Source organism: Centruroides sculpturatus, unplaced genomic scaffold (genome assembly GCF_000671375.1).
Source record: "Centruroides sculpturatus isolate CEXI.00-Female unplaced genomic scaffold, Cexi_2.0 scaffold429, whole genome shotgun sequence".
Taxonomy (NCBI): Eukaryota; Metazoa; Arthropoda; class Arachnida; order Scorpiones; family Buthidae; genus Centruroides; species Centruroides sculpturatus.
In genome coordinates, this window is record NW_019384784.1 from 344,801 (window position 1) to 352,981 (window position 8,181).

The window sequence follows — 8,181 nt, forward strand, 5'->3', positions numbered from 1 at the left end:
GAAACTTTCGTTAAATTTTATACAAAACCGAACGTATTGTAATGATTCTCAAATAAACTACATTTTATCAGGAAAAACGAGTCACTCATCATCCAGTACAAAAATCTATGTGCTGTACTGTACGTGATCCTTCCTGATCGCGCTGTTCGCTTACGGCAACGTTCGGATGATATTTTAAGGATTTTGTTGGCTGTCTCGGATATCAAACTATGATCGTAAGTCACCTGAACTCAAATTGTGTGTTTGTTTTATTGTTTGTGAGCATCTATTTTGCTTTACATCTCGGATCTGAATGTACCAAAAATTTTAGAACTTAACAAGGTTATTTCTATAGGGGAGACCGGGGCAAGATCGGCATGTTAAGCTTTACTTAAATTTTGTGTAATAAATACTGCTGTAAACTGAAAAAAAAGCTTTGCACATTGTCTATTGGAATGTTACCTTACTATAGAACTGGTTAAAATCAGTTTGGAAATTAAAATAATTAAAATAATTACAACTTTACAAGAAGAGAGAAATTGACGAAGTTGCCCCGGGTATAGGGGCAAGATCGGCAACTTCTCTCTTTTTGTAAAGTTGTAATTATTTTAATTATTTTTATTAAAGTTGCCCCTGGTATAGGGGCAACAGTAATGGGGCAAGATAGGCACGTATATAAAATTATGTTATTAACAATGTATAAGTTGGAATTCACTATTAAAACAAAGAAATACAAATCCAACACCCATTTAATATTATTACAACGAAATGCAAGTTCAAAGACATATATACATGAATAACAAATGCAAACATGTTTTCATTTATCATCTGTTTGATTTTTATCCTTTGCTTCTAATGTGGCTTTATGTTGCCGATCTTACCCCGCTAGTCATGATTTCGAAACATTAAGTACAACCCTGAGAACAGAATGCCAAGCCACGATCTGGCCACGTGAATAAGTTGAAGTTACATCCTTCTAACAGGAAAAGTAACTTTCGTTATCATGGAATTATAACAAAACCTGCCAATTCAATATAAATGGAAAAAAAATATTATATGGAATTGAACGAAAATGAAAATTTGCTTGATAATTCAACTACGCTTGTTGGAGAACAATAAAAACACTACACTCAACAAGCCACCAATAAAACTCAACTGCCTAACCTATAACCAAAGTCTCCTTTTAATTTGTTTTTAAAAAAAAGCGCTTGACAAACTTGCCCCGCATGCCGAAGTTGCCCCGGTCTCCCCTATATGGGACTTCGAAGCTATTATATTTTTCTAGTTAAAAATCGAGGGGAAAGATAGAGAAGGAACTGGTGTTATACCTCAAATGGAGTCAAATTTTACTCATTATTTTCATTTACAAGTTTTTTAAAAACTTACCCTACCCCAAAAAATAAGTCTTTTACCTTTTTATAATAATTAATGATATAAAAATATTTTAAAATAAAATATCACAACAGACAGTGTGATACAAAATTTTATTTTTAGACGTATTGTTAATTGAAAAATTACGAAATGTCTTATAATTTAACAAAATTTTTAAAACTTGTATTATGATTTCAATTTTAGTTTGAAGTATAACTAAAGGTCAACGGCCTTCATTTGTGGTCATTTCATACTCCTGTTTCAGTGCTGAGAAAGTTCTATGACTTTCTCAGCACTGAAACAGCTGTGACAAAGATTGCGGCTTAAATCTTTAAATAAAGATAAACGTAAAAAAATTTAACATACGATGTTCATCTTTTATTATTTCTGTGATATAAAAGTAAATTTAGAAGATTTCAGTGTAATTAATTTTCAAGTAAAATCTGATTTTTTAATACTGATTTATTAAATTGTTCTGTATAAATTTGATTCATCATTAAGGTGAAGTAAACACAATTTTACTTATCCACAAATTTTAAATTTATTTTATATTCTTAATGAGCAAAAGATGAGAAACTTTTTAAAAGAATAAATGAAGGGAAAAAATGATTATTAGATATTTTAGAATCTGATTAGATATTTTAGAATCTGATTCATTTTTTAAAGTTAATTACTTACAATCGCTATAATTAATTGTAAAATCAATTACAAAAGTTTCTAAGAAACTTTTTTGACTAAATAAGGAAAATGAAGAGAGTTTTCAAAGTAATAAATCTTATCTGTTTGAAAGGATACATTTGTATGCAATAACAAAATGAATGAACGAGAAAAATTTTAATTATTGAAGAACGTGTTTTTACTCGAATTTAATTTAGTCTAACTTTAAAGAAAGAATAATAAAAGACACACGTCTACAAATAGTAGAAAAATAAAAGTGTATTATAGTATATAGATTTTTAACTAAGGAAAGTGAAAAGATAACAAAAATTAGGAACAATATTGTTTAAAAATCTCAACTTTAAATAACGCGAATAAAACAAAAACAAAACAGAAAGGTAGACAATGCATTAAGATTCGTTATAAATTATATTTTTAAATGTTTTATAAAATAAGTAAACTCACGAAATAAAATTTCCTCTAAATCGAGCATTAATAGAGCATAGAAAAGACAATCTGGACAAATTAAAACGAAAAGAGAAGAGCGCAACATAAGGAATTCCTGATTAGTCTATTTGGGCATTTCAGAGCAAAAATTTTCGTATTTAAAAAACTATTAAACTATTAAAAAAAATAAAACTCTTTCAAAGTAAACAATACGACGGTTAAAATCGGAATGGCCAGTTTTGTTCTGCTACCTCACAAGAATCCATAATTAGTAAATTGGCGAGTTTATTAAAAATTAGGTAAACCTTAATTGAGATATAATTTTATAAAGATGGGTAGCTATAGACAACATTGGAAAACAACAACCTACAATAGATTGAAATTTGAAAAAAAATGCTCTGAAATTAGAACGAGTAGTGAATAATGACAATGACGCACCAGATTACCTCTATCTGTAGATAATTTTTTAAAGGATAACTTTTCGTCAGACACAATGATCAAATCATTAATCGTATGGACGAAGTTAATACGGTAACTATCTATGAAGAAAGGAGGTTATGTTTGTAAAAAGAAAAACATATGGCAACTGTTTTACTAATATTAATCCTGTGGTTATATAATTCCATTCGGGCAATAAGCTTATTTATATTATTAAATCAGATTGTAGAGCAGTAGAATCCTAGTTTATAAATCTAAGGGCATGAGCACAGGAACCTATATTTGAACGAATATTAGGAATAACGAGCAATTACTTATGACATCGTCAAAATGCCGGGCTGAAATTTTTAGTAATATTTTAAATTTATTTAATTTAAAATATACTCTAAACCTCAAATTACTACTGTACTGTCTTGTCCCTGTACTGTACTGTACATCATACATTTCCGTTAGCAATAAAGTCGTACCGATCATCTATTAACAGCTCTAGGGAAAAGTTTTGAATTGAAATAAAGTGATTTTCGGTTTGCATTGAAAGTTCATATATAGTTAATCGGAGCTTCCTGCCCCTATTATTCCCATCTCTTGTCTCGTCTTTAATCTATCGAACTATTGTCTCGAGAATAAGGAAAGACAGACAACGAACGGATCGACGGATAGAAAACAGTAGAAATTTATTGGGCTAAAATTTTTTTCAAATTGCAGCCCAATAAAATTCAGTTTAGCTATAAAAAGAAAACAAATTACTTAATACAAAACGTTGTAAGATCTCGGATAGTGGTGAAAAATCTTTAAAAGTAAAATTGCCAAATTTAATTTTAAAAATACGTGATAAAAATCAATTATTAATTATTAATTATATCAGTTTTCAATTATTTTGAGTGTGCAAGTATAAACTCATACTTTCTACACGAACGATCTTCAGAAGGAGTAATGAATAAATGAGATGTTTATCTAATTTTACTTTTTTTAATTAATATTTATTTAATTAATCTAATTTATTTTAGAGTGCAGTTTCGAACGTTCGAAATTATCTCACCTGAAGGTGGTCTATAAATTAGGCTGAAAGCTTTATGCATTTTTAAATGTTTCTCAGCATTTCTATAAGGTAACTAGAAATTTATGAATATTCACTTTTGTCTGCTTGGTGTGATTTGAACTTGGATTCTAAAAACTATTTTATTTTCTTACTTTAGATAATATTAATACAGTATTTTATAATATTTAATAAGCTATATTAAGTTTTAAATAAATAAATAAAATAATAATAACATAAGATTCCTCAGATGCTTATTATTAATTAATGTAGTTTATTAACTACTGACTAAAAGCTAACAGCTGAAAATAAAGATACGCTAAAATATGTCTTTTATTAAAGGGTCCGTGATCATTCAAATGTTCGGAACCATTGCTATAGATCAGCGATTCCCAACCTGTGGTACGCGTACCCCTAGGGGTACACGATAGGTTGTTTAGGGGTACAGAAAGAAGTTAGTTATTATGGCAGAAAAAATAATATATTATGTATCACAAACTAATAGTATTAAAAAATTATTAGATAAAAAATGTTTCTTGCAACAATCACAACTTTATTATACATTTTTTCTTTTAGGTTTTTTTTCTTTAATTTAAAGTTACAATATGTAAAATTAACAATACGGTTACTCACTAAATTTCTTAAATGAGGGGTACAATCTAGAGATATAACATGTCACGGGGTACGCTAATGAAAAAAGGTTGGGAACCACTGCTATAGATGGATGATAGAAGATAAAATCAATCAAGCGAACTAAAGAATAGCTTGGATTTAACTACATCATAGCAACAAAAGCATTAAGTGACAGGAAGAAAAACATTATATTTGATATACGAGGAAGAGAATACATACTTTTAAAGAGAATAACTAAACTGGGAACTTTAAAAAACTGTCGGTAAAATTATTTCATGTAAAAACCATTCTAGTTATTAATTGCTTTATGTAATGAATAATACATAAATTTCAATATTTGTAATAAAATAATTAATAAAAACTTTTTTCATTATATATGAAAATTAGATAAAAATATGCAGAATGTTAAATAAAATAACTAGAACATCGCGCGACTTTGTCATATCACGATAGAATTGAGACGGAGCCGGAAAGAAAGGAGCGATCTTTGAACAGAAGAGGCGATTCTTATACAGTACATGCAGGCGTGGAAGACACGATCCCTACACTAGCCAGGTACAGAGAGAAGATCCTTGCACTTGTCGACAAGGAGAGGAAAGTACGTGGATCGCCAATCCTTGAACGCGATCCAAAAACAAAGCAATTGTTATCGATTGCTTTGCACTTGTGTTTTGTCTGTTTTTCGCGCCTATATTCCGCAATGCTGTTTTTATTCTTAATCCCTAAGCCTAAATTCTGTTTCAGCCCAGTCGCATCAGAGAGCGCTGGCATTGTCACTTTAATACTTCTATATAACAAAAACGAAATCATGGACTATGAATTTTTACGTTTTAATGGATTTTCATTGCATTTTTCGATTCTCCATCGTAATAGAAATTGGCAAAGTTTAATCAAAATCGGTCGACCAAATTTTGAGAACGAACACAATTCTGTAAGCCATATAGAAAAGGCTTCGCTAACGCTCCGTCTCAATTAAAAATTTGTATAAAGGCCTATTTACATCACATATCTATTATAGTGAAGGGTCTAAAATCCGGACTAATTGGAGCCGATTACATTCGGATTTTCAAATATATGTGTAAATTAGCATTTTAAGTAGATCTACTGTAAAATTCAAAAACACTGAAAATTAAATCAGACAAAAATATAGATTAATTGAATGAAAAGGAAGTAGTTTATTCTTTTAATTGCCCTAGTAAAACATATATCGGAGAAACCAAACGTAAATTAGAAACAAGAATAAAAGAACATATACGTGCAATAAGAGGAAATTATGCAAATTCAGTAGTAGCTGAACATGTTAATAAAAATGGTTGCGAAATAAAATTAGATACTATTAAAATAAAGAAAAGAGAACCAAAAAATTATAAGAGACAATTATATGAGCATATAAATATTAAAAGAAAGAAAAATAGAATAAACAATATCTTAGGTAGAACCAATCATGGGCAGCCATCCTCGATAACGACTGCAGGTAAAAATGATAGCCTACTCAACACGCGAAAGTATTGTAAGTTCATCGGAGAAAAGGTGACCAGCCAGAATCTTCATATCACAGAAGGAAAGAAGAAGAAGAAGTATTGTAAGTTCAAGCTAAACATTTGTAAGGTAAAATATCTCCCTAGAAACCGTATCTTAAAAAATTTTTTGTATGTTTTTAATTTTCAATGTAATTTTAATTTTTATTATAGGATTATGAATCAATTTAAAAATCCACGAAAAAGCCTATTATTGTCGGGAGTTGGATTCTTGTATTTCGTAAGCCTATTACATTGTATTAATTTTAGTAATTTTAGTTTTTTTAGTTGTCTTTTTTTTTAATTTACTGATAATGTATTTAACATTTGTAGTCAAAGATGATAGCCATTGTAACCCTGCTGAAGAGGGGCGTGATAGCCCGAAACACAGTTGTAAACAAAAGTATGTGTACAGGAGGCTCTATAAATAAATTCTGTTTTCTTTAAGAACTTTTACTCAATTTTGTGTTAATACTTAATACCAGTTTAACAGTCATATTAATAGTATATGTCCAGTTGACAAATATAATAAGTTTAAACTTATTATATTTATATTAACACTGAAAATCAAGTTTAGATGTTTTAATTTTAAGCCAGTTATTTCACAATGAATGTAGGAATACACATATTGAAAATATAATTTACAAGTTCACTATGTTTAAACAATAAAAATATACTATTTAATTTCAAAATTAAATTAGGACTACGAAATCTGAATGAACGTTAGAATTTTACATCAACCCAAGTCCAAATAATTTCAACGAAATCAGCATTGAAAGTATTATTCATTTTTCGAGATCGAATCCAGATTTTTGACGTCCGGATCTTCACTATTTTACAGAAAATACATTCATCTTATATTTGGGATACAATTTAACAATAAATATAAATAACGTTTACTTCATTTTTAAGGTATTATCTAAAATGTTAAAAACGTTAAAAATGAACAGTTACTTATTGTGATATCGTCACAATGTTCTATCTTTTAATAGTATTTTGCTCCTGTATATCATACTTTTCCTGATAGATGATTGACACGACTATTGCTATCAAACTCCGTTCATGAGAAAATTTTTGATTTAAATAACAACCAGTAATTAGTATATAGTTAATTGAGAACGCCTCTCCTACGTCTTTCCACATCTGAATTCGACTATTATTTGTCGTGCTTTGTTGTATAGAGTAAGAAAGGACAGACAGTCAACGGACAAGACCTGGAATTTATAGATTTGGAAATTTTTGAATTGCAGCTCAATTAGGCAATGTATCCTGTAATTTTTGAAGTTAAGTAACTTGTACCTCAACTTGTTAAGAATATATTATATTTATTTGGTATTATTTTGGACAAATAATTTATTTTATTATACAAAAATATTAATAAGTGTTATAAGAAAAACCTATTACATAGCCAATAATTAACAATATTTTACACCAATCTGCAATATTCTTTGCAAGATAAACTAATATGCTTATTTGAAAGAAAGTAAACTTTCGAGAATTTTTCAATACAATTCTATTGCACAGGTTTGTAGGAAAGGAAAAAACTAAACAATTATTCTGAAGTAAAATCGTGTCACAAACAAAATTTTCTTGCCTACGGCTATATAAAAGTTGTTGTTATTAATGTTTTAAACATTATTAACGATAAAAACATAACGTCATATGTATAACTTTTTATTCTTAAGTAGAAAATACTAATCTAGAAGACAATTATCGGTATAAAAAGTTCATTAAATACATTAATTAAAGGAGATCTTTTGTAAAATTATTTAAAAATATAGGGGAGATCGGGGCAAGATCGGCATGTTAAGCTTTACTTAAATTTTGTGTAATAAATACTGCTGTAAACTGAAAAAAACCTTTTGCATATTGTCTATTGGAATGTTACCTTGCTATACATCTGGTTAAAATCAGTTTGGACATAAAAATAATTAAAATAATTACAACTTTACAAGAAGAGAGAAATTGACGAAGTTGCCCCGGGTATAGGGGCAAGATCGGCAACTTCTCTCTTTTTGTAAAGTTGTAATTATTTTAATTATTTTTATTAAAGTTGCCCCTGGTATAGGGGCAACAGTAATGGGGCAAGATAGGCACGTATAT

General features: G+C 28.9%; 1 long non-coding RNA gene across 1 annotated transcript; it reads left to right on the forward strand.

The window, feature by feature from the left end:
- The first annotated feature begins 6,036 nt into the window (after positions 1-6,036).
- On the forward strand, positions 6,037-6,545 carry LOC111629234. The gene is made up of 3 exons (XR_002757301.1): positions 6,037-6,169; positions 6,253-6,319; positions 6,412-6,545. It is a non-coding gene; the product is annotated as an uncharacterized LOC111629234 (long non-coding RNA).
- The last annotated feature ends 1,636 nt before the right edge of the window (positions 6,546-8,181 follow it).